The 24,961-nt window shown below is 49.3% G+C and overlaps 1 long non-coding RNA gene across 1 annotated transcript; it reads right to left on the bottom strand.

The window, feature by feature from the left end:
* LOC144375990 (uncharacterized) lies at positions 1-24,774 on the bottom strand. Its single transcript, XR_013435963.1, has 2 exons — positions 24,739-24,774; positions 1-468 (listed from the first exon to the last, which is right to left on the bottom strand). It is a non-coding gene; the product is annotated as an uncharacterized LOC144375990 (long non-coding RNA).
* Between the last annotated feature and the right edge of the window lie 187 nt (positions 24,775-24,961).

Raw genomic sequence — 24,961 nt, 5'->3', positions numbered from 1 at the left:
TCAATTAATCAAATTTTAATAATGATCCATGTGTAATATCAATAGATTGTCCTTTTAGAAGTCAAACAGGTGCTGAGTTTCAGCTCTGCCACTGACCCCTTTGTGTCTCAGTCTTCTCATCTGCAAAGTGGAGGTTCACCTCAGCCCCTTCCTGGGGAGCCGTGGTGAGGGTCATCGGGATGAACTGCACAGGGCTGTGAGTGAGGCATGCAGCAGCAGTCAGCTCCATGCATGATAACTCCGTAGCCATCCTCATCACCCAGATGCTAATCTGGCCCTGCTTCTTCTGCCTATGGCAGGCAATGCCTGGGGCTTCAGAACTCGAGTTGATGTGATTCCGTACATTCCCGCTTCCGAAGCCTCTGGGCTTACCCCAGCCCGGATGGCCATTGAGGAGCATCTGCACCGTGCTTGCCTTGGAAGACAGGAAGCCACAAAGCTCTTCTGGTGTGGTTGCCCCGGGAGACACTGGGGGTGGGAGGAGCAAGAGGGAGTCAGCCTTCTTTTTAGACCCCTGACATCTACAAAGTACGTTGCCCTTTCCCAAGGCTAAACGCACTGGTGTGTCCAGCCCAAGGGAGACAGAGGAGAGGCTCCTCTTCTCATAATTTAATTTAATTTTTTTGAGACAAGTCTCCTCGCTATTGCTCAGAGTGACCTTGAACTCCTGGGCTCCAGCATTCCTCCTGCCTCAGCCTCCCGAGTGCCTGGGACTCCAGACGCCTGACCGGAGACCCCCTGCCCTTCTGAAAATTTTAAATGTGGAAACTGAGGCGTTTGAGAGCCAGCTTCCTAAGCTCACACAAGCAAGCCGTGGAGCTCTTTCTTCCGATCACCTATCGCCGGCCCCAGGGCTCACACACCCCGAGCAGTAGCCCCCTCACCTCAAAATTCTCCCCGTTCCCCGAGGCGCCACGGAGCTCCTTTAAAGCCTTTAGCTTTCCCTTCTCCCAACAATGGCCATCTGTAAGAGGCTCTGGGCGCCTGGAGTTTGAAATTGTTTTTCTTCCCTCCCTGCCTGAAGACCAGATTGTTCCTAAGCTCTGGGTTGCCCAGCCAGGACAGGCCTCCCTCGCTGGCACCCAGGGTCGGGCCGAGGATCGGGGCTTGTTTTCGCAGGATTGCCCAGGAGCAATGGAGGGCTGGCGGTGGCTTCCCCCCGCGAGAGGCACGTGGCAGCGAGGTATGTGTTTGCAGGGAAGTAAACTCCAAGAATAAACAGAAAATACACACTCGCCACATCCTGCCAGCCAAGCCCCGGCCTCCCCAGTTCTGACAGGTGATCCATTCTGACTTCCTGGTGGAGACACACACCCGGGCCAACTGCTAGCTTGAAGCCTGGCAGTCGGGCAGGAGGAGGGCAGGGCCCGAAGAGGTGCTCAGGCTCCGGGGCAGAGGCTCCACAACTGAACCCTGGGGGAAAGCCATGCCTACCTCTTAGGGTCACTGTGCAGATTCATGCATAGACCATGCTCATCCCAAGCCTGAGTGAGAGGGTGCCAGGCATCAGGGCATGCAGCCATTAAAGGCAGTTTTGTTTTGTTTTTTTCCGGTTCCCCCAACATCCTGTCTTCCCTATCATGGAGGCTTTGGGCGTGGTCTCCTTTCTGCCTGGGGTATCCTCTTCCCACCTCCTTGGGGTTTTAGGTGAACTGTCCTCTGCTCAGAGAGCCCTTCCCCAGCTACCCTGTGGAAAGGAGAGGAACCTCGGCTCACCCCATCCCAATTATTCTCTCTCTCACTCCCCTCTTATTTGCCTTCTTCAAATTGCATCTCACCATTTCTAATGATTTGTGTTTGCTTTGTCCTTTTGCCTAAGTGGTTGGCTCCTGGAGGGAGCCGCTCTCTCCTGGAGCAGGGTGGTGCCTGGGATTGGATAGGGATTCCATAGGGATCCATCTCATTAAGGAACACATGTCCTGGCTTTGTCCAGGCTTAATTGGCTCAAGGGAGAGATGGATTAAGAGCTGCCAAAATCCAGAATCAATGATCCTGCTGATGATTTTATCTCCTGCTGAGCTCAGGTTGGAACCATCAATGTCAGTGGCAGAAAGTAGATGACAGTCCTGCCACAGGAAAGGACAGACAGTTCAAAAGCTTAGATTCTTTCACGTGGATTCCACAGGTTGGGGTCAGCCTGCTGTGCCAACTACATGACACGCTGGCCCATTTCACAATGGGAGTGCTCGCCACTTGAGAAAGTAGATGAGTCTGTTTATAAAAACAGCCATCTAAGAATTTGACAGCAGGCTGGATTTAAAAAAAAATAAAATATCACCCATGGCAAGCGAATAATTAGGGATTCATCGCTAACTTCTGTTTGTACAACACAGATTTATTGAGTCACTTAGACTGCAAATGAATGAATGGCATGATTCCACACTCGATAGCTGACCAGCTTGCTCAGAAAACAAGACATACCAGCATGAAACTATGTAAGGAACCTAAAAATGCACACACAAAAAAAAAATGGTATAAAGTAACTATTTGGTGAAGTGCGTGGAAGGTCAGGGTGAGTTGGATAGGAAAAAATTAGAAAGAGTTTTGGCTAAGGTCTTCCAAAGAGTGAGTTGACAGGGATTGGCACTGGAAAAAATAAAATAGAAAGTTTTAGAACAGGAAGAGAGATTGGTTTCATTATTCAGTGAAACCCCCTTGTTTACAAATGCTGAAAATGGGGCTCAAGGACACACACACACACACACACACACACACACACACACACACACACACACTTGGTTTCCATGGTAGAGGAGGGTCGAGCCTGGGCTCCCAGTCTTTCCACTACATCATCCGGGCCATTTTAGGAAGAGGTGGGGTGAAATCTCAGCCAAGTCCCCAGAATGACTGAGCAGGATGTGGCAGTGGCTGAAGCAATAGGGCAAGGCTGGGAGGGCAGGGACGTGACTTGAAGGACTTGGGGGTGGACTGAGGGTGGCCGGCGGCTGGCTCCCTCACAGAACATCCTTATTTTGGGCTCACTGACTTGCTGAGAAGTCCCTGAGTCATGTCCCTAGAGGCTGGTCACCAACTCAAACAGGAGTTCACACATCACTCCCTTCACCCTGAGCCTGGAGGGTGCCCACCAAATATTTGTTGACTTGCTTTGATTCTGACACTGGACCTGTCAATGTAAGGGGTGGGGGTGGGGGGGCATCTGTGTGCCACCACCACGGGGTGTTCTAAATTTATGTTGAGAAGGTTCAGAGCAAGAAAAAAAAAAAGCCAATCATTTCTTTTACATATAGTAGGCACTGCTCCTTTGTGGATTAAAATGCTCTTGTCGGCATGGAAACAAGAAACAGTGGGACTGGAAGAATGTGGCAGAGAATGGAAAGATAGCCCAGAGGTGCCATTTTGACGCGCTCTGAGCCAGTCACAACTACACCCCAGCATGGCTCCATGGGTGTGGTTCCTTTTCCCAGTCTCCCCAGAGAAATTTTGATTTTTACCTCTGCTTCTTGACAGATGTGGGGTCTCGGGCATGACTTTGACCTCTTTGGACCCACAGTCTCCTCCTTTAATAATACAGGGTAAACGTTCAGCATGGTGCGTGGCAAGCAGCAGGTGTTCGACCAGTTACAGACTCCCTTCCCTTCCGGATAAATGCACCTCATGAAGGGTGGATGGTGCCGAAGAACCACCCCAGGTGAGCAGCCCTGGGCAGTCTGGTGGCTGCAAGATGGGAGTTTGGAAAAGACGGAGCACTGAAGAATTTTCAAATCATGGTTCAAGAGTGGAAACTCCCAGAAAGAAGAGAGGAAGGGAGCCAGGGCTTGGAACTAGGGCGAGGTTCAGGACTCAGAGGCAAAGTCCAGGGCTACAGAGACAAAACATCTTAGGCATTATTTCCCTCTCAGAACCTCAATGTCCTCAAGTAGAAGTAAGGATGTTTTAATATTGATCCTGGAGGCTCCATAGCTGCATGGCTCAATGACAATAGGGAAGGACCAGGACACAGGGGACCTCCTTCTTGGAAGTCTTCACCACCATGGAGCAGAAGCCACATAGACAAATTTGCATCAGAACCTAGCAGCCCTTATGATCTCTGGGACAGTAGCAAAGGGATGAAAGTGACATGCATGAACTAGTTTCATCCTAGGGCTCTCCACTCTCCCCTAGGTTCTAGCCATATGGGGAGGGAGTTGGCATGGGAGGAATGTCAAAGGAAAAATCTATCTCACGGGGCCTTGAGATTGGAGAAGTGGTAAGAAAACCCATTGAAACTGTGTGTAGCTTTGAGCATGCTTGACTCTAAACCCAACCCTGTTCCTGAGCAGCTTTCTCTTGCCTGAGCTTCCAGGGTGAAGGGAAGAAAACCGAGAGGATGAGGCAGGAAACCAAAGTGCAAGTCTACGACACCAGGCAGCTGTGTCCTCCATATCATCACCTCTTTCAGCAATGTGGCCCGAGGCGTGCTCAGTGTTGATGCATCCACTGCCACCAAAACACCTCTAGGCTAGGACAGGGCTTCTGAGTAGTATGAGACCAACCCAGAGAACCCCCCAGGGCCCAAGTGGGACCATCAAAGGACACGTGTGCTGCCCGATAGGGGTGGGCTGACCAATCCTTTCCAGATTATCTGTGCCCACCGAAGCTATGTGTGTTAGTTTCCTAGGGCTGCCATAACAGAGCTCCACACCCTGGGTGGCTGGAAACAATACAAATCTATTCTCTCACAGTCCTGGAGGCTGTAAGTCCAGAATCAAGGCATCCTCAGGGACATGCTCCCTCTGACGTCTCTGAAGAAGGATCTCCTCTGTGCCTCCGTTGGGGTTTAGATCTAGAATGTACCCCAAAGACTCATATGGAAGGCATTACTCCCAATGAATCCATGTTCAGAGGTGGGGCTCTTAGGAAGTCATTGGATCATGAGAGCTCTGACCTCATCAGTGGATTCATCCACCGGGGGATTCGTAGCTGAATGGACCTTTGAGAGGTGGTGGAAATTGGAGGAGGTAGGGCCCAGGTGAACGGAGAGGGTCCTGGGGGAAATATGTCTTGGCCCTCCTATATCTCTCTCTCATTCTCTCACTCTTTCGGCTCCCTAAGCCAGTGATGCAAGCCACTGAGTGAGGTTCACCCCAGCCAGATCCCGGATGCTTAATGTCATTGACCTCAAGGAGCAGATAATCAGTACTGAAAGGTTCGATTGCAGCCCAGTCCACCAGGCAATCAGTCCCTGATTTCTCTTCAGGATTCTAGACCCATTGGAAATCTTAGCTCAAGTGGCAGGTTTTGCCCTGCCACGCCCTTATGCCATGATCCGGTGCCTCGCCTAAGGCCCAAAGCAATGGAGTTGAGTCACCATGGGGTGACACCTGTGAGGCCATGAGCCAAACAAATCTTCCATCTTCCAAATGGTTTGGCTCGAGCACTCTGTCTCAGGAACCTAATGCGGATGACCACAGCCTCTCGCTGAGCTTCTGGTAGGCTGGAGCGCTCCTCCGCTTGTGGGAGCTTCCCTGCAGGAGCCCTGTCATGTCATTTTCTCTGTGCCCTCCCATCGTCGTCCCTCTGTACAAGACTGTGTCTAGATTTTCCCTTTTAAAAAGGACACGAGTCACGTTGGATTCGAAGCCCAGCCTACCGCAGTATGACCACATCTTAACCACTTACATCTTCAATGATCCCTCCTCTAAATAAGGTCAGATTCTAAGGCACCGAGGGGGTCAAGACTTCAACATCTTTGAGGGGTCTGTAATCCAATCCATCACACTTGATGGGTTTCAGGATTTGAAAGTCAATTTCCCCAAACCTTGTAGACTGAATATTTACTCCTCATCCCCAATGTCCCGTCTCTAGAGATGGTCCCCTAAATGGACATCCATGCCAGCAGCTCTAAGCCAGATACTGGCCCATAATCCCTCTCTTTACCCAGCCTACAGCTCCCTGCTCCCAGGGCTGCCAAACGCTCCGTGCCTTCCAGACATCTAGCCACACGGCCCCTGGAATGAAACCACCCCACAGATGTTCACTGGACCCGCAAACTCCCATCAGGTGGCATTCAAGTGGGAGAACAACTTTTGCTTCGCTCAGTGAAGGAGGGCTTCCTGTGGGAAGGAGTCACAGAAGGCTGAGAGTTGAGACAGGCATCTAGAAAAGCCATGTGAAAGAGTAGATTCCAACACTGAAAAGGTGTCTTGTGTCATACGGGTCCCCATATCTCCAAATCTCCACAAAGGAACATTTAATCTAGAATACTTTCAGGAGAGGGAGGCCAACTTTCCACTTACCTCTGCCTTGACTCCAGGTTTAGAGAGTTGGGGGCTGGAGGTAGGGGTGAGAGGGAATTCACTAAAAAGTCTCCCTTGCTGGTATCTTCTAACATGCGATTTCTGCACGAGTATTATCAGGCTAGCTACCCAAAGACAGATGCCGAACAAGAAGCTGATCACGTTTCCCAATCTTATTTGCAAACAAGCGTTCATTTCCTGCTTATCAAGGCCTGGGCTGGTACTTTGTCCATTCAAATCACGGTCCTAAGCCAGTGACACAAACCACTGAGTGAGGTTCACCCCAGCCAGAGCCTGGGTGCTCAATATCATTGACCTCAAGGAACAGATAATTAGTATTGAAAGGTGTGATTGCAGCCCAGTCAGCCAGGTAATCAGTCCCTGATTTCTCTTCAGGATTCTAGACCCATTGGAAATCTTAGCCCCCAAAGGAGGCTGGAGGGAATTATCCTGGAAGTGTGGTATCCCTTTTCAAATATAAACACCGGACAATTATCCCAGCCAGTTAGTGCTTCCTTGCTCGGCACACTGCATTCTAGGCAGGGAGCAGAGGGGACCCCGGCTTTACCCAAGGCGGCAGTCTCCCAGCCCTGGCTCCCCGGCAGCTCACTCTTCCAAGGCTGTCGCAACCTCAGGGTAGTCTCTGCAGACCAAGCCTCCCTTCCCGGTGCCTGTTTTGCAAACATTCAGCCGCTTCCTGGGGACCTGCCTCAACCTGAGGCCTGTGCTCCTTCTTGGCTGGCAGGGTGAGGGCCTCTCTAGAAGAACTGCTGTCTTTTCCCACTCCCATCAGATGCTTTGCAAGTCCCAGACTGAACGTGTCTTTCTCCCATCTCCCAGGATAAAGGCGCCAGTTCTCCATTCTCCCAAGCCAACCACCAACTCTGACACCAAACGTGGTGGAACATTTAAATGTGCATTCACCTCAAAACAGAATTCTGAGGCAAAAGGGGACCATGTGGGGACCCCTGTCTCCTTTCTGAACATGGGTAGCCCCTTCTCCATGGACAGGATCAAGAAGATACATTTGGAAATGCCGTTCCTTCTGTATCAAAGAATGCTTTTTTCCCCATTTTCTCTACAGTTTCAACCAAACTCACAATGGCTAACATAGTTAGACAGCAAAATAAACACAAAAAGGCCATAAAATACTGACTCTTTCAAGCTCGGATGGAGATAGTACAATCAGCTACCTGCCCTGGACTCAGAAGGAGGCCCGGCACATAAACAAAGTGTGCAACACTCTGTGTATGATCCACGTATCACGTTCAGGCTCCTGCCAGCCTCCCAGCCAACACGTAACTCCACAGTAGGTAACGCGGACATCGGCACGGTTTTGAGAAAAGAGGCATATTGTTCCTTAGAACCCATCTTCCCCTCAGTGTCAGCATCCTGTGACTCAGGCCAAGCAACTATCAGGGCGCAGTCCCCTAGAGAAGGTGCTCAGAACCTCAGGCCCCAGCACCTTCTCTTCTTTCTAGAAAATGCTGAGCTTAGAGTCTGAATCACTGAGAAAAAGCCTTCTAGATAAGCCTCATCTTTGATCCCCTGCATTGTCCTGCCTTCACCAACATTTTACCACCAAATTTTCAAGGATTCAGAACATTTACAGAAATCATACAGAAACCACCCAGGAGATTTATTTTTAAGTGATTCCTCTCTCACGTGCGGCTCTTAAGTTCTTATACTTTTCTTCAAGCAACAGTTTCCAAGATACTTATCATGGGAAACTTATGGCATAAGACATCCTTCCTTTCTCAAATTGCAGCCTAGGACTTCTCTAGTTTTCTCAAAATTAATAAAGGGTCACACTTACTAGCTGTGTGACCCTGGGTGTAATTGTTTACTGCTCTGGATTTTAGGTATTGTCTTAGCACTCATGACAGCGCCCCGGAACCAAGGGTTTATTGGACTGCAATTTTCTGTGTGCCTTGGCCGAGACTCTTTGGAAAAGCACTGCTTTGAAGACTCAGACGTTTAATTCAGAACACTGCATGGTACGGCTGTGATAAGGAAATAGGAAATGTTAAAATCCTATATTTGAGTACTTCTGGGTCCTATCATATAAACACAACTCAACTCAGACACAAGTGCTCGTTAAGGTATACCTTTCATAGGTTGCATCATCTGTTTTCAAAAAGTGGGAAATTTATCCAATCTAAACTCCGTCCATATGGTCTGCTGTAAACACAGCTATTGACATTGTGCCTATTTCCAGTCTGGTTTGTCTTTCATCTGTTCAGCTCAAGGATATTTTCCGTGGTGGCTGCCATATAGATTCCAAATCCTAAGGGATGGATGCTCCGTATATGCCTAGGTCTTCTTGCTTCTAGGGCAAGGAATGGGTCTTCTTAAAAGCAAATGGATTGCCATCTTTCACACCAAAAGCCTTTGATTGCTGTTAACTCTTCCCTCATTCTAAGCTCCTCCAGATTCACTCTAACCAGACATATCCCCAAGGGAGCATGTCAAAGATCTGTGACACATCTCTCAGCCTTTGGACAGGCAGAGAGTAAATGAATGGGCACCAACTTTTGGTGAAGTTTCTCTGTAAGAAAGAGAACTGAGACCCAGAGATATCACTGAGCGTTTCTAATGTCAGAGATCAAATCAATCAAAAGGGAAGAGAGAACCCGGGAGTTCTGAATCCAGGATGCTGTTTTGCATGAGATCCGTAAAGATTTCCATCAGCAAGTCCAGAGTCCTGGGAACTAAAACAAATCCAACTGTAAAGCACGTGTTTTGGGGGAAAAAAAAAAGTCAAATACTCCCTGAAGCGTTGTCTTTCTTACAGGGATGAAGTTTCAGATGCACCCAGACGGGACGCTCTTGATAAATCTGATAAATCTCACATCCAGGATGGGAAAGAAGGAGCATATCCCAAGTCTTCCCTGTGCGTAGCTGAAGAAGGTAAGTTGGAAGCTGGAAAGTTTGGGACCAGAGTTTGAGAAAGAGATCTCCCGTTCTAGGAAAGGGACAGAATTCCATTGAAGGGATAGACCTGTTCAAAAGAAAAGGGACCCAACAATCAGATCCTGAAACTCTTTCCAAAGGGAGAGTTACACACAATTTCACAGCTGAATCTATACAAATAGGATTCTGGCTAAATCCTAAAGAGGAGAAGGGGTGAGGGGCCAGGCATTCATGAGACAGTATGGACATTCATGAGAATAATAAGCAAGGGCTTGTCATTGGGGTGGACCCTCCTGCCAAGGTCACATCACTCCTTGGACTGTGGAGGTTCGCCCCCCAACAGCAGGCATGATGTGTGTCATTATTATTGCAGAGGAGCAACCAAGGACAGGAGTGTATTAAGCAGGCCAGTGGCCGGCTGTGTTGAACTACCCTGCTTTTGAACGTACCCACAGAGCTACCGGAAGTCAAGTGCTCTTCACCTGGGCCAGACTTTCCCACCCCACCTTGGGGGGTCTGCCAGTTTTCTAATGTCAAGCCTTCTTGTGAAATAACCTGTACCTCCTGCTTCCTATAGCACCCCAGACCCAGACAGGCCACCTCTGCCTGGGTATCCACCTTTGGGCTCCATGAAAGGGAGCCTCGGGGCTCATGAGGACACAGAAGCCCCCGTCCAGATGAGGATAAAAATCACAGGGTGGCTTCCTCTCCTGTCTTCTGGTCTCCTTCCACCTGCCTTGTCTTCCCCAGCTGCCACCCCTCAACCCAGCCCCACCAGGCTCCCTGCTCCTTGGCCTGCGTTCAGCAGCACATTCCAGCTCCTGGGTCCCCACCGCCCAGCTGCCAGGCTGCGGGGATGTTCGGAGAGTCACAGCTCCCAGGAGCTCTCATCTCCATAGACCTGTCTGCCCACCTCCCACCTGGCCTCCAGGAAAACAGCCAGCATTCTTCAGTCCCACAGAGAGAGGGTGTGACTGGGATTACTCAATGGAGCCTCCAGCCAGCACCGTGTGCCCCCAAAACAATAGAGTCCTATTTTTCTTGGACTTTGTTCGTTTCATTTGGTTTCTCTCTTAATTAGCAGAAAGCACACTCCTCTCGCTTCCTCCGCTGCCCTTCATCCGGCATGCCCAGCTCTCGGGGCTCTTCCGGGGAAGGCTCCAACCCCCAGCCTCGGGAAGGTAAAGCCTTGGACGGTGAACTCGAGTGACGTCGGTGAGCTTGAGAAAGGCCATCGCCTGGGCTTTCTCACACGTGGGAACGGCTCTCTGGAGTCTGCATCCCTTCTCTGATCTGTTTGTTTTGGATGCTGATCCCGGGACGCTGGGTGAGGTGAGCAGCAGACTGACCTTTCCTGTTCTCTGACTCAGGGAGCTGAGATCACCCAGTCAGGTGCTAAGTGTTGAAAATTGCAATCAATGTGTGGGGCCTGTCGGAAGAGCCAGGGAGGTGGGAACCAGCAGGTGAGAGGGGGAAGGTGACACTTGGGTTTGGGTCGAAATCAACAAACAAAACCCTACCTCTGCGCTGCTGCTAAATCCATCCTCAGCAAAAAAGAGATTGGGCTATCTGCTCTGAGGCACACCCCCAGCGCCCCCCTCCCGACATGTCTTCCCTCTGAAAGCCCTCCAGCCTGTCCTGACTCTCTAGGCACCTAGAACCTCCTGGTGTCTAGGGAATTGGGGGGGGGGGGTGTCTCCTGAGCCCCTGATGTATGTCAGGTTGCAAGGTACCTTGTCTCTCACCAGCTAGGGCATCTAGGGTACCCCCCAATTCCACGGGGCTTCTCTATCAAGCAAACAGATCTAATGGAATAACAATGCCAATAATGCCAGGTGTGTGGTTGGGGTTGGCTTTCCAAATCCAGCTCTTATCTCAAAATCCTCACAGGCTCCGCCAACACAGCCTGCGTAGCTCCAGTACCTGGGGTGAGACAACTTCTCATTTTTAACACACACAAAAAGTGACTTGAAAAGCAAAGTGTTTCACAGATGGTCACGAAGCACATTCACAGGGACATGGAAGTCACATTTTTTGGTGTAAGGAACTCCCAACTAAGAATAATTGCTACCTGAAAGATACTTGGAGGTTTACTATATGGACAAAAAAAATGGATTCTAGTTTTCACCGAATTTCTTAATCAGCTGCTTAGGATTTGTTGCATTATAGCTTCTAACTCTCCAATCTTCCCAAAGAATAAAATGGGGGATTTTGCTTTGTTTGGGTGGTGTTTGTTTTGTTGTTGTTGTTGGTGGTGGTGGTGGTGGTACTGTGGATTGAACTCAGGCATGCTTAACTACCGAGCTACATCCTCAGCCCTTTTTATTTTTTATTTTGAGGCAGGGTCTCGCTAAGTTGCATAGGGCCTCACTAAGTTGCTGAGGCCGGCTTTGAATTCGCAATCCTCCTGCCTCAGCCTCCGGAGCTGCTGAGATTACAGCTGTGTGCCAATAAAATGTTTTACTCCCTGTCAAACGATTCCAGCACATGGAGAAGGCATCCATGGGTGTTGTGGGCTTCCTTGTAATTAACATAGATAAGCACAGCAGATGTAATTATTTCCAAAACATTGTGCTAAGCACCAATGACCTACAGGCTTTTGCTAAAATCAAATAAAAAATACTAAATTCACTTGTGAAACAAATCATTCCATCATACACCCCTTACGTGTGTTTCCAAAATTCAGCAACTCGTCCATCCTTTTTTCTCAGATCTTATTCTCCAGAATAAATGACTTGATTATAAAAGGAAAGAGGAGATCCCAATTCTCTCTGCTCTGAGAAAGCAAGCGCAAGTGCACGCGCACACTCTAACACACACACACACACAAACACACACACACACAAACACACACACACACACACACACAAACACACACACATTCACGCCACACATCCCTGAATAAAACAATGATTTCACCTTTAAGATACACATATGTCACACATATAAATAGACTGGACCAAACTAAATCTTAACGCCAACCATGCTCCAGCTTTTTGATGGCTACACAAAAAGAAAATGAGGAAAGGAAAATTCAATGGCACCCTGAAGGAGTCAGATGCCCTTTCTCTATTTTTTTTTTTTTTTTTTTTTTTGTTACAAAACTTGTTTCTTTAGAAAGAGCTCTATTGTGGGGTAATTGTTAGCAGAAATCGGCTGTAATAAGGAGCCATTTTAAAGGAATGCCCATTCAGTTATGTCCTGCCTAAGGAAGATCCAGAGACAGCCTTTGTTCCTAACCTGAGCGGTTTTGAGAAAATAACAATACCTTCTTTCAGAAACTGCGGGAAGTCTGAAAGGTAGGGTGCTCCTCTCCCAGATAAGGGCTGGCAGGAGAGGTGGCTACTGTCAGCAGGGAGGCTGGTGATGGCCTGAGAGGCCATCCAGGAGGACCAGACTCTTGGGAGGGAGCAAGGTGAGAAAAAAAAAGCAACTCCTGGTGTGGACTCCCTAGAAGGCAGAACCCCAGCCTCCCCGGAATCGGCCCTTCGCCCTCTCGGCCACCGTGAGTTTGCAGTCTGGGACGGCGCTATGCAGCCAGTTCCTTCTCAGGGTCTGAGGTTTACGGTGTGGGTGAGCTTGTGGTGAGCCTTTCCCCTCCCACACCTTTTTATTCACGGTTTCCAATACACAAAGCATTTTAGAATAGTCATGGAAACTTCAGTGGCCACAGACTTAGAACACAACTCTGACCAGTGTCGACCATGAGGAAGGCATCCAGGGGTGTCCGGCCGTGTGGCATGGATGTGCTGTTTTCTCTTTTTCTAACCAGGTTCCCAAAGTGGCATTTCTTTGCAAAAGGGCCACCGTGGCAAAGGCCTTAGCTAAGAAGGAATCCGCTGCCGCCTGACGTGATGGGTGAAGAATGAGGTAGTCCTTGGGTTGGTAAATCTGGGCGGCTGCAGAGCATGGAGCCAGATTGCTCTTAGGCACTGGGGAAATGTTTGTGGAAGGAATGTGTGCTGCACTTTTTGAAAGGACTGTCTGGGCAGAGTACACGTATGCTTCCCAGAGGCAGGAGTCAGTCCTCACCTTTGAATTTTTCACCATTCCTGTCCCTCCAATCTCCCTAAGAGGGACATCCCTGAGAGGGATCTGAACTCAGGAAGAAGTCAACAAAATGTGCTACAGAACCAACTGACCTTGGCCTCTGAAAATCCTTTGTCTGCATCCTGTGTGCAGAGGGCCCTCAGGTCCCAGTGGCATTGGGTTCCAGGACCAGGACAGGTAGCAAACTCCAGGAAAGGTCAAGTTCCTCATATGAAATGTTGTGGTGCCTGCCTAGAACCTGCCCCTATTCTCCCGTGTGCTTTGAATCACTTCTCTATTACTTAAAATACCTAACACAATGTCAATGTTACAGAAATAGTTGTTATAGTGTATTGTTTTGTTGTTTATAACAACAAAAAAAAGTCTACACCTGTTCCACACAGATACAATTTTTTTTTCTCATATTTCCAATAGTGTGGAGCCTGCAGATATGGAGGTCCCACTGTATGCTCTGGAGATGATCCTCAGTGATTGTCTGCATCCCACTCTTTCCACGTTCCATATACAAGAATAAATACGGATCGTTAAGACTGAGTCCCGGGCTCTTCCGTGGAGAAAACAGCTGGTGAATAGTGGAGACTACTGGGATCGTCGGAGCACCTGAGTTTCAGGCCTCCTGGGCCACCTACCTGCCCCGTGATCTTGAGCAAGCCCTGCCAACCTTTGGGACTTGGGCTGCCTCTTGCCACAAACTAGCCTAGCAACCCTCTTCTGCCTGCTATGCATGACCGACTTTCAAACACCAGTGTTTGCTGTACAAATGAAGTGTGTTATCATTCAGGCCTGGTTTGAGCCAGAGAATTCTAATTCTCAATTCCTCCCCTAAAGAATGTGTGCTTTCCCTACATGATTCTTCGGCATTAGGGGACAAACTGGAAGTCTGGGCAGATGGGAAGAAAAGATTCAAGAGCAAACACTTAGTACCAATGGAGGTGCAGGCATCAGGTGGCCTACACCAAACGCAAGACAGCCATTGAGGGTTCAGAAATCCTAGGAATCCCCTTTCCCTTCAGACCCATTTTCTTCCATTGAAACTTTCTTTGGGGACCATCATCCCCAAATGTGGCATAGCATTGCCCCCAAAAGAAATAAGGCAAGGCCAAAAAGAAACAAGGCTGTGGGTGAATACAGTATCCTCTGATGTAGACTAGAGATGACAGCAACACAGCCCTTCTCTTCTTGGTATTCATTGAGTCTTGGCATAGTAAGAGTGCCAGATGGGTAGCTGTTGCTTCCTTGTTCCATTATTGTTGTCATTTTAACCCCTCCATGCCATTGAGATTTTGGACAAGCTAACTGACTACTCTAAACTTTGGTTTTCTCATCTGTAAAATGGAGAAAAATAACAAGAACTACCATAAAAGGTGTTCTAGGGGGGTACAGGTGAGCCCTTATCAGGTGGCCAATCACATAACTAGGGCTCTGTGTATGCTTCTTTTTTTAATCAATATCCCCAGGAGCAGAAAAGGAGTGGGCTCTAGTCAAGGGTCTTGCACTTTCAAAGCCCATAAGGACTTTTCCAGGTGTTAAAGGGACAGTGGCATCCCATTTTTGCTTTGTGGAGTAAAATGATTTTCAAAGTCTGAACAAGTCTGGATCAAGATATAAAAATCCCGCCACATAACCCAGAGAAGAAAGAAAACCCCCATAGATACCCTGGTGAACTGGGATAGAACAATGACTGCGAAATAATCAAGGCACCCTCCCGCAAATCCAAAGATGTTCTCACGAAAAGGAAATTAAAAGGACAGGCTGGATGTGCATGGCTCCAGTCACACTTTGTTCCCTGCTCCTCCCGACAAAGGCAACCAAACCCCGATTAGAAGGGAAGGGAGGAGATAAGGTCAGAGGTGCATGTCGCCCAAGAGTGGAGTCCCTGTCTTCCCATGTGACCCAGGAAAGAGCTGGAGCCCAAACCAGAGAGCAGGGAGGACAATATGGACGTGGAGGAGTGGGCTGCTGGACACGCTGCCTGTGTGCCTGGGAGGAGGAGTTCCACAGCCACCTGTGGGATGGGGACTCGGGGGAGGCAGACTGGTCCCGGAGACATGGGACTAGGGATCTGCCTCTCCCATTAACTGTGTGACCTTGAGCCAGAGACATGCTATTTTCAGAGCTGCTGGACACGTCACGTGAAAGGCAAAGAGAGCAGTGTCTTCCCCTCGTGGCCTCCTAGAGACATCCAGGCGATAGCATTGATGAGTCGGGAGGAGGGCATGGCTAGAAGCGGAAGCAGTAAGCCACAGGCGTAGCAATGGAATTATTTTTTTCAGCAATAGGTAAGGAGGCAGAAGAGCAGCGGAATATATGTGCTGTGGAGTGGTGAGCGTTGCGTACATGAAAGAGAGAGGAAGACAGGCATTCGCTCCTGGGGTTCTCTTCTGTGAGTGAAGCTACTGTGCATGGACAGGCGTGTGTGTTTGGGGGAACTGCAAAGGACTGTGACACATACCTGTTGAAATAAACTCCACCCATTCCACCTCCCATGCCAATGCAATAATAGCTCCGAAGCCAGTGCTTCTCTTCTCCTGTCTTCTCTCTGTCTCTCTCTCTCTCTCTCTCTCTCTCTCTCTCTCTCTCTCTCTCTCTCTCTCTCTCTCCCCTACCAAATAAATCACAGTTGAGATTAAGGACAGCAGTAGAGACAGTGACTCAGGTTTGGGAATGACTGGGGTTGGTGAGGATACTGTTGCAGGTGCAAACTGTGTTGCAAGTTGCAACTTTCTAGACACCACACTTCCATCCTCACTTTCCCTTTAAATCTCACCCCCTCCCTTCCCCAAGAGGAGCTGGGGAGGGATTTGTGCTTGGGGGCCCTGGGGACTGCAGTCCCTGGGGCCATCTGGGAGTGATTAGCCTACAGATTTCAGGTAGCTGCAGCCACACGTGCAGCCCACATGACACCCGCTAATTCCATCCCCACAGCTCTACAAACAAACAGCACTGCCCTTTGCAGAGAGAAGAAAGTGCCTTACTGAGAGGAGCTGCAGAGAAAGGTTGAGTTGTAATTGTCTCCCAGGCTCCAGCCCCCAACCATCCCCACACCATTCACTCATCAGCCACAGCGCCACCAGGGTTCAGCTGTGAGCAGACTGTGTGGAGAGGCGCTTAGAAAAGCAAGCGGGAAAACCAGGAAGAAAAAATATATATATTTATTATCTTTGTATATTTAGGTAGCAAGTTCTGGGGGTTTTAGAGGTTCTGATGTGTTAATAATTATTTCAGTTTGTGGTTTGATTGTTTTCTCAAAACCTGTAAATCCAGGCCAAAAATGTATAAAGATTGCAATCTGAAAGCTTTATGTGCATCACTCCAAAAATTCTCCAAAGGAATGTCTCCAGGATGCTTTCTTATAGTATAAAGAAGGCAGGGAGTAGGAAATTCAGAAGGGCCCAGGACAAGAGCAGATTTGTCAGTGACACAGGCAGGCAGCCATCTACAGGAGAGATTTTGAGGAGAGCCATAGGACATTCCATTAACTGGCCAAAGTGTCCCCACGTATGCCCGAAGGCTAAACTCCTACCATCAAGCATTCATTGCTTTGGCTAAATTTTGGCATTCTTTCCCTTAATGAACATTAATTCAGCAGAGTCTATTTTGGAAGACAGACTGGGAACACAAAGGAAATAATGCTACTTGTTTTTAAAGAGGTCACAGTTTAGTGATGAACATACCTAGGACAAGGGACAAACTACAGCACAATACACATCAAATAAAATGTGGTAAGAACACAGGGAGAGGAAGCAAATATCTTTCCAGGGGGTCCTGAAGGTTTCCTGCAGGGTGCAACCTTTGAAATTAGTATCCCCTCTGGAAGTCTGGCTGCCTCTTAGGCCAGGAGTCTTCTTAGCCATTTACTCCAGAGTCTGAATAAGCCTCGCATCTTTCCCCAGATAACATAAGGTGAAGGCAGCTTTTACCTAGGAGGAACATTTCTGCCTAAGAAGGAGCATTACCCGAAAGGATTGTAAGGAAACCTCCCTAGCCTACGACAAAGGAACATCTTAAAGATGGAGAGTCAGCCTGCGGATGCTTCAGAATCAAAAGAGAAAACTACTCTTTCTCTGAACACATTCCTACGTCTCAGAGGCCACTGTGCTCCCCCTTTCTGGTTTGCCTGACTGAAAATCAAAATGTCTCAGTTAGAAGATAAAGCAGGATGCAGAGGCCCAGAGACGGAGGGGAAGGAGAGTGTTAGTCCATCTCTGCCTCAATCATGCAGCCCTCCTGGCTGAGCACCCTACATTTTGCCAAGAGTTGAATGAAGCAGGACTCAGGCAGGCCCCACCCAAGCTGCAAGAGGTGAGCTCAGAGGAGATGCCCGTCTGGTATCCCCTTGATGACCCACCCTCTTGTCCTCAGTGTCCAAGTGCCCAGAGGAGTGTCTCAATCCAGAGAATCATCTAAGTGCCAAGAAAATAGGAAGCAATCAGGGACTTTTGCTCTAGGCACAATCTAAAGGAGAAAAGAAACCTCTGAGCCTCTAGAAGTACCAGCTTCCTGGGCCTCTTCCGGAACCAGTATTCAGGCCACTCAGTGTTTAGCCAATGTCACTCTCTTCTCCCCCAGATTTCTTTGCTTCTGGAAAATCATCTGGAAACTGTCATCACCGCTCTGCTGGTTGGCAGATGTTCCCCAAAGAGAGAGCAGAGCGTACCACACACTCAAAGGCATTGCTGAGTTTGGATCAGGAAGGGGCAGGAGTGAGGGATGAAGATGCTCAGTCAAAGAGCAGTCTGGCACCCCCAGGCTAGAAGAGGAAGGTGCCACAAAGCCATAAGCTTGGGGGACCACTCCTTGCTCATCCTTTGCCTTCCCCTCAGTGCCCAGACGAAGCCTTAAGAATAGGAGGCAGGGCTGGGGTTGTGGCCCAGCGGCAGAGCGCTCGCCTCGCACGTGTGAGACCCTGGGTTCTGTGCTCAGCACCACATAAAAATAAATAAACAAAATAAAAATTTTTTTTTTAAAAAAAAAGGATAGGAGGCAGTTTTCTGTGGCCCATGAGTTCTCTCAGAGAAAGAAGAATCAACGACAGAGAAAGAGTCTCAGAACATTCTCAACCCAGAGCATAAAGTGGGATCTAGGGAGGCAGAGGCTGAATTCTGACGAAAACCAGACCTGGTGACAATTTAGCAGCAGAGATGAAATGTCTCCTTTGGATGTTCAGCCTCATAGTAAGCCCTCAAGCAATAGGCACTGAGTTCATTTATTTGGGAAAGAGAATGATTTAATGTTGGACTAACCGGGAGACAGATGAAAGAATGACAGGGGAAGACAGGATGGAGAGGACACAGTGTCTCCACTGCAATGTAACTCCTCTGCCCAGAACTCTGCTCCTTCGTGTAGAACACCAGGGCAGAGTTACCCAGGACCCGTTCAGCCTGGGGGTCATCCATCCTTGCAAATCTGCAAACAGTGCTGGCTTCCTGGTTGCTGCCCATGGTACATCACGTGTTTAATATGGTTGGGGTTAAAAGTAACATTTTATTTAGGGCTTCCTTGGGAGTGTCTGGAGAGGGTCCCCGCAGGGAAGCAGACCCTGGAGGCAAGGATAAAAGCCCAAGAATGCCTAAGTGCAACTACTCACCCTGCCTTTGTTTCCTTTCAGGGGCAAGACCCTTGAATAGACTCCCCCTTTTCTCCCAATTTCCCAGGAAAACTTCTAACCTCTGAGAGGTCTCTTCTGCTCCAAGAAAGTAAATCTTAAGAAAAAAAAATTAAATGCCCAGTTACTTGAATCCATAGTGACCCCATTCCTAAGTTACACCACTAACTGCTTATCTGCCTCTGCTTTACAGAGAATACTAAGGTAGATAAGATCCTCAAGCATGAGGTAGCTACTTCCACCCATGCAAGTTGACTCTTTTTTTGAGCTTTTGGGGCATTCCAAAGAGAAGCAGCTCCTATCAACAGCCAGTGCTTAGTGACTGTTACCCAGGCCTTCCCTCACTGCTCAGACAACCTGGAAATCGGAGAAGGAAGAAAAGCAGGTCCTAGTGCCAGAACTCAGTTCGGAAGAAAACAACCTGCCCTCTCCCTGGCATATATAGACATTTCGTTCTAAAGATAATGGTGGGGACACTGTGAGATTTTCTGGGCCTTTGTGATTTCAGGGCTTGGAAATCTAGAACACTCACACTCTCTCCTCTCCAGTTCAAAATTCACAACCCATCCAAAACAAAACCAAAAGCAGGGAAAGAGAACGAGACTGCCATTTAAGTCTACGTTCCCTTTTCCATCAGTGAAACAAAGGGCCTTGGGAGAAGGATGACACAGAAAGAATAAGAAGAAGAATGAATGAATAATGAATGAATGAATGAATGAATGAATGAATGAATGAATGAATGAATGGATTTTAAAAAGAAACTGCTTTCTGTGAAATCCCTCAGCTGCCTTTGAGGCTAAGAGAGAACCTAAGATGCTCCTGTCCCTCCTTCCAAACAACCCTGTGAAGGAATTCCTTAGTAATGCAGCCTGTCATTCCCGCAGCCTTACAGACAAGGACAAGCACCATGAAATTTATGTGAAATAAATAATGATGAGGCAGGAAATCCAGGCAGCCGGGCCCCAAGTTCCTGTGCACCCCCACTCTCTGAAGTCCCCGGGGTGTTGAACCAGGCCCTCCATCCGCCTACCCCAGACACGCTTCATGATGTCACAGCTCCAAGGACCTTGGTGGCCAGAGCCTGCAGCGTTATGATGTCACTCTGGGGGAAACTCAAAAGTTGGGACTGGCCTCCAGACGGTGGCCTTCCCCAGGCCCTCTGCTCAGGACGCTGGGGGTGGGGAGTGCTGCCCACCCACCCTTGCGCTGCTGGGGGGGGGGGCGTCTCCCTCTTGCAGCTCAGAAACCAAAGTGGAGCCCAGCAGGCAGCCAAAAGAAGCTCAGCTGTCCTGGGGGAAAGAAACCCTGGGTTGGAGGCTATAGGGAGAAGCAATCTGCTGGCGGGCTTCCGGGGTCCCGTGGAGACATAAAAGGGCTGCAGGAGAGATAACAAGATAACTCGTCTTAATTGTGTTACATCGACGTTGTTATCCCAAAACCACGTCCTCCTTTTCCGTGGGTTGATAGCGACACTGTCCCGGATAAATGAAGATCCAAAATAATCGCCCGCCCTAAAATAGGGCGTCTTAAAGGGAAGAGTTGCTTAGAGTCCCCCCAGGTGGGGAGAAAATCTTTGCTGTAGCCCACCCTCCTTTAAGAAAGAAAGAAAAAAAGAAAGAAAAAACCTACAACACTGCTCTGAGAACCTCAGCTCTCTTTGATCGGTGCCCTTCCTGGGTCTGAATGCCCCTACACTGAAAGGTGATGATGGGAGGGGACAGGAGGTGTGGGCTCCAATCTGTGATCTGTGGGGGAAAGCCCAGGGGGCTAAAGTGAGGCCCCCGTCGGGGCGGGCCAATTTGGCAGCTCCGGAGGCGCCGCTGCACCGAGAGCTTGTTTTATTTTTATTTTTAAATCGGCAAGGCAAGAACACCTTCAGCTAAAAAGAGGGAAGTTGGGGTGGGCAGTGGGGAGGACTTGGCCTAGGAAATTCACCGCAGGGTGTTCTAGGGAAGCCATTGATGCGCGGCTCCCTGGTACCACCACTAAAGGACAGATTTTTTTTTTTTCCGCAAAACCAAGGGTGTAAAAAGGGCGCATTCCCTTTGGGAGTCCAGTCCCGTTGGAACTGAGGCTTCCCACCCCCACTCCTCCTTTTTCTCTCCGAGGCTCGGCGGCTCCCCGACCAGCCAGCTCCTCCGGTCCTCATCCCCAGGGCCCGCCAGGGTTTCAGCCATCCGTTCCCTAGAACCTAGATCAATCAAATAGGGGCAGATTGGCAGTTCACACTCCCTCCTGCAACACCTCCCATCCAATTCTTCTTTCTTTCTTTGGAAAAGAGAAAAGAGAGAAAAAAGAGTGAAATGCGCCTCCTCGCCTGCAGTTTCGGGGGAATGGTGGTCGGGATTATCTAGTTCTGAGTAATGCATTTAGACAACCTCCCCAAAAAGGGCGCCTATTTGGGGATAAATAAATTTACAGGAATATACATGCAGAGGTTACAGGGAACGTGTTGATAACAGGTACGGAGGCTGGGATGGACGAGCACACACGGGCAAAATGACCAAAGGTCACCTTTGTTCAGATATTTATTGTGCACCTACAAAGCAATCTGGTAGTTTCCTTTTCCTCTTTGCTGTTGCTATCCAGCCCAGCGCCTGCTCTCGGCTTACCTGCCGACTCCCTTCCAAAGGAAGCTCAGGTCCCGCATGAAAAGCAAAGGACCCACATTCTCCACGTCCAGCGAAAAATACTGATTACCGAGGAACAAGGAGCAGTGGGAAGCCCAGGGCGCGGAAACCTGAGCGTCTGGCCAGGGAATGAGGTCTTGTGGGATTACCTCAAGGGGACGGGGCTGGGGAAACTGGAAGAGAGAAGGGGTATCCCCTCCACTGATCACCTCCAGAGATAACACTGCCCTGGGCTGATATCTTCGCGGGACGCTGAGGTTCACCCGCGTCCAGCTCTTTAAGGATATGCGTCCCGGTTGAAAATGGGTTTAGACAACTTTCCCACTTTTGCTAAAGAATTCGGGATGGGAAGGCTGTGCCTCTTAATTCGCCAGGGAAAAGGAACGCGTCCGCCCCCACCCCCACCCCCCAGCGCAGCCCCGGAGCCCGCGAAACTCGCCAACGCTGGGCTCTGGGCTCTGTCCGTGAGTGTTCTAGGAGGGGAGACTGGCGGCCCCCGCTGGGGAAATTGAGCCCGGCGCCGGCCCGGACGCTCCAAGAGGGAAAAGGGGGGATCCCAGACCTCGGGTTTTCAAGGTCCCCCCTTGGGATTCGCTCGCACCTCGGTGTCTCGACTCCTGGCGGCAGACCTCGCGGCGCTGGCTCAAGAGCCGGTACCAAAAGCACATCGCGAAAGTTGGGAAGGGCCGGCGGTTGCCTGACGCGTGTCTTGACCTTCGCCCTTTTTCCTCTGACTCCTATGAGATTGAGGACCACGGCACATTTAGCTCTGGGCGAAAGGTTCTGGCTAAAAATGAGCCAAGAGCCTCAGTTTCCCCTCTGTAACCTGAACATCGGGAGCGGGTCCCTTTCCCTCTAACTTTGGCTGAGGTCCTCTGGCCCGGGACTGCGGGGAGTCTTCCTGGGACGGGGAGGATGGGTCAGCGCAACCCAGGAAAGTCAAGTGGGGGAGTGAGCGCCGGAGGCCCCTGAAGAAATACAGGACCAACCACTCCTGAATTGACGGTGCCCACGCGCCCGATTTGGCCCGATCTTGGCACACCAGGCAACTCTTTCACTTTGGGGACAGGGGACCTTCTAAGTCTCTCGGTCTCCTAGTTCTGGACAGAATGGAGATGTCAGGCATCTGAGCGCTCTTTTTTGCTGCCCAGTTCCCTTGTAGATACACATCACCCACGCTTTCCTAACTACGCTGTTCTGAGATGGATCCGCACGAGTGGGAATATCGCATAGAAAATTCCTGCAGAGATAAATTTCAGCCCCAAAGCCGTCCTGATTGAGTGAAACACACTACCACCACCATCATCGCCACCTTCCCCCGCGCCTTGCCACCAACCATCAAAGTTTTCCCTGCAGTTTCTCGGAGTTTGAGACAGTTTCTGAGCTTTTGGCGCCCCCTCTGGACACAGCTGGAAATTGCAGCCCATTTTAAGTCGACTGTTGTGTAGTTTACAAAAAGATAAAAGAATACCAAAAAAAAAAAAAAAATACTTGTACCAAAAGGGCATAAAATGTATAAAGCACCACCGTTTGTGATTCAAAGTGTTGCTGTATATCTCTTACTGAATAATTGTATTAAAGATATATTTATGCATGAGCAGATATATTCACAAATATTTAAATATTCCAAAATATCTTAAAGTCACAGTCATTTTCACTGCCATTATGCCAGTCAACGTGGTAATTTCAGTAAATACAGCTAAGTCCAGACGCCTTGGTTAACACATGTGCCCGATGGTTTCTGAGTCTCCTACTGGATCAGGTGTCTGCAAATCACAATTATACACCACAAATGCCCCCATCCCCGGGACTCAGAAATGTGTCCACACTATGCAGGACTTTTTTTCTTTCCCAAGAAATGACCTTGTCGCTCTTACGTTTTCCGAGTGTAATGAGAGAGCCAGGAATAGGAGGCTATTGTTTGCAAATCTCCTAAACTCCTAAACAAACTATAAGGGACTAAAGTTGTTCAACATCCAATGCCAGGGAGTTAAATTCGTTTAAAAAGAAAATCCTGTTGAGCAGGGTAGACCTTCCTATCTTATCAAAAGTTTCTTTACCTATGAGAAATATCCACTTTAGGAGAAATGAAATTTTCAAAAACACTTCATTCGTTTAATATTGTAAGAGTGTCCGCACTTGGCAAAAGTGGAGGAGCTGTCTTTGATATTAGTTGAGCTGATTCACAATATCAGTAATCTAATTCAAGGCGAATTCCTGCAAAAGCAAGGAAGGGGGGAGTTAAAATTATGATTTTTCTATAGTTGTGCATTTATTTGTGATTTTTTTTTTAAGGCATGTGATCCGCAGGCGACTAAGATTTTTCTTCTGTTCCAGAACAGATAATTCCGCATTTACTAACCTGGCTCTCAGGAGTTGGAGTAAACATAAAGATTGATTGTGCTCAAATAATACTTGAAATACATCAGAGTCACCTCCACGGCCTTCCTCAGAACTCCCACCTGTGTACAAGTATGAAAGGGCACAACTAAAATCGGAATGACTGGCTCTTCGCCCCTCCAGGGCGAGCCGCAGGGCTCCACCAAAGTGGACTGTTCTTTCGATTTGTTCCGAGTTTTACAAACCCAGGGACCGGCCTCAGCTTCGGGGCCCGGGACAGCCGCATTCGCAAAGTTCGATCGCAAAGCCAGAGCAGTGTGCACACTTCTTTTCCAGCGTCAATTCTGCTGACGTTTTGGACTCTGGAGGCAAAGAGCCGAACGTCAAAGCAGAAACCCAGTCACTGAGGGGTGTCGACGGGGTGGGGGTTGGGGGGCCGGAGGAAAGACTCGTCAGAGTTCAAGGTCGGTCGGGGAGGTGCACTGCAAGCCCCCGAGAGCACGGGGCTGCCGCGTTGCCGCCGCCACCGCCGCAAGCCTTCTCCTGGACTTAGCTTTGGTTTTCATTGATTCCCTTTGCAATAGCGCAGCAGAATCCCGACCAGCCGCACCGGCCCCGGCGAACCCGAGCATGTTAATCTATTTATATGGATTATTACAGAGAAACAGCGGGCGTTGAGTCACCAAAACATTTGCTCCAAAAGACCATTTCTAAGCACTTTTGGAAGCGGGCAGGCTCCAGGCACTTAAACCGGGATACACGAGCGGCGGCTTTTCGAATACTGCAAACTCTAGCTAGAGTCCCCGATACTGCGGAGAGAGCAGCGAAAAGAAATGTCGCGGTGGGAGTAGATCCTAGACACACACACACACACACACACACACACACAGAGAGAGAGAGAGAGGGGGGGGGGGACGCGGAGATGGTACCAAATTCTGACATTCAGAGAGTAAGGCAAACTTACACACTTGGACGTCCCGGGTCCCCCGCCTTCCCCGCAGCACCCCCTCCCCCCACCCGGCCCTCCACCCTGGGGCTGCGCTCCCCTCCCCTCTCCTCCCTCTGGTCTTGTCACCCAGCCCACAGCCACAATCCTCCTCCCCCTCCAAAATCGGATCCAATCAGCTGTTTGCCAGCCCGGGGACTTCCGTGCTGTGATTGGCTGAACGTCTCTAAGGTGAGGGGCA

This window comes from Ictidomys tridecemlineatus, chromosome 3 (assembly GCF_052094955.1).
Source record: "Ictidomys tridecemlineatus isolate mIctTri1 chromosome 3, mIctTri1.hap1, whole genome shotgun sequence".
NCBI classification, from domain to species: Eukaryota; Metazoa; Chordata; class Mammalia; order Rodentia; family Sciuridae; genus Ictidomys; species Ictidomys tridecemlineatus.
This window is presented reverse-complemented; position numbering and strand designations above follow the sequence as displayed.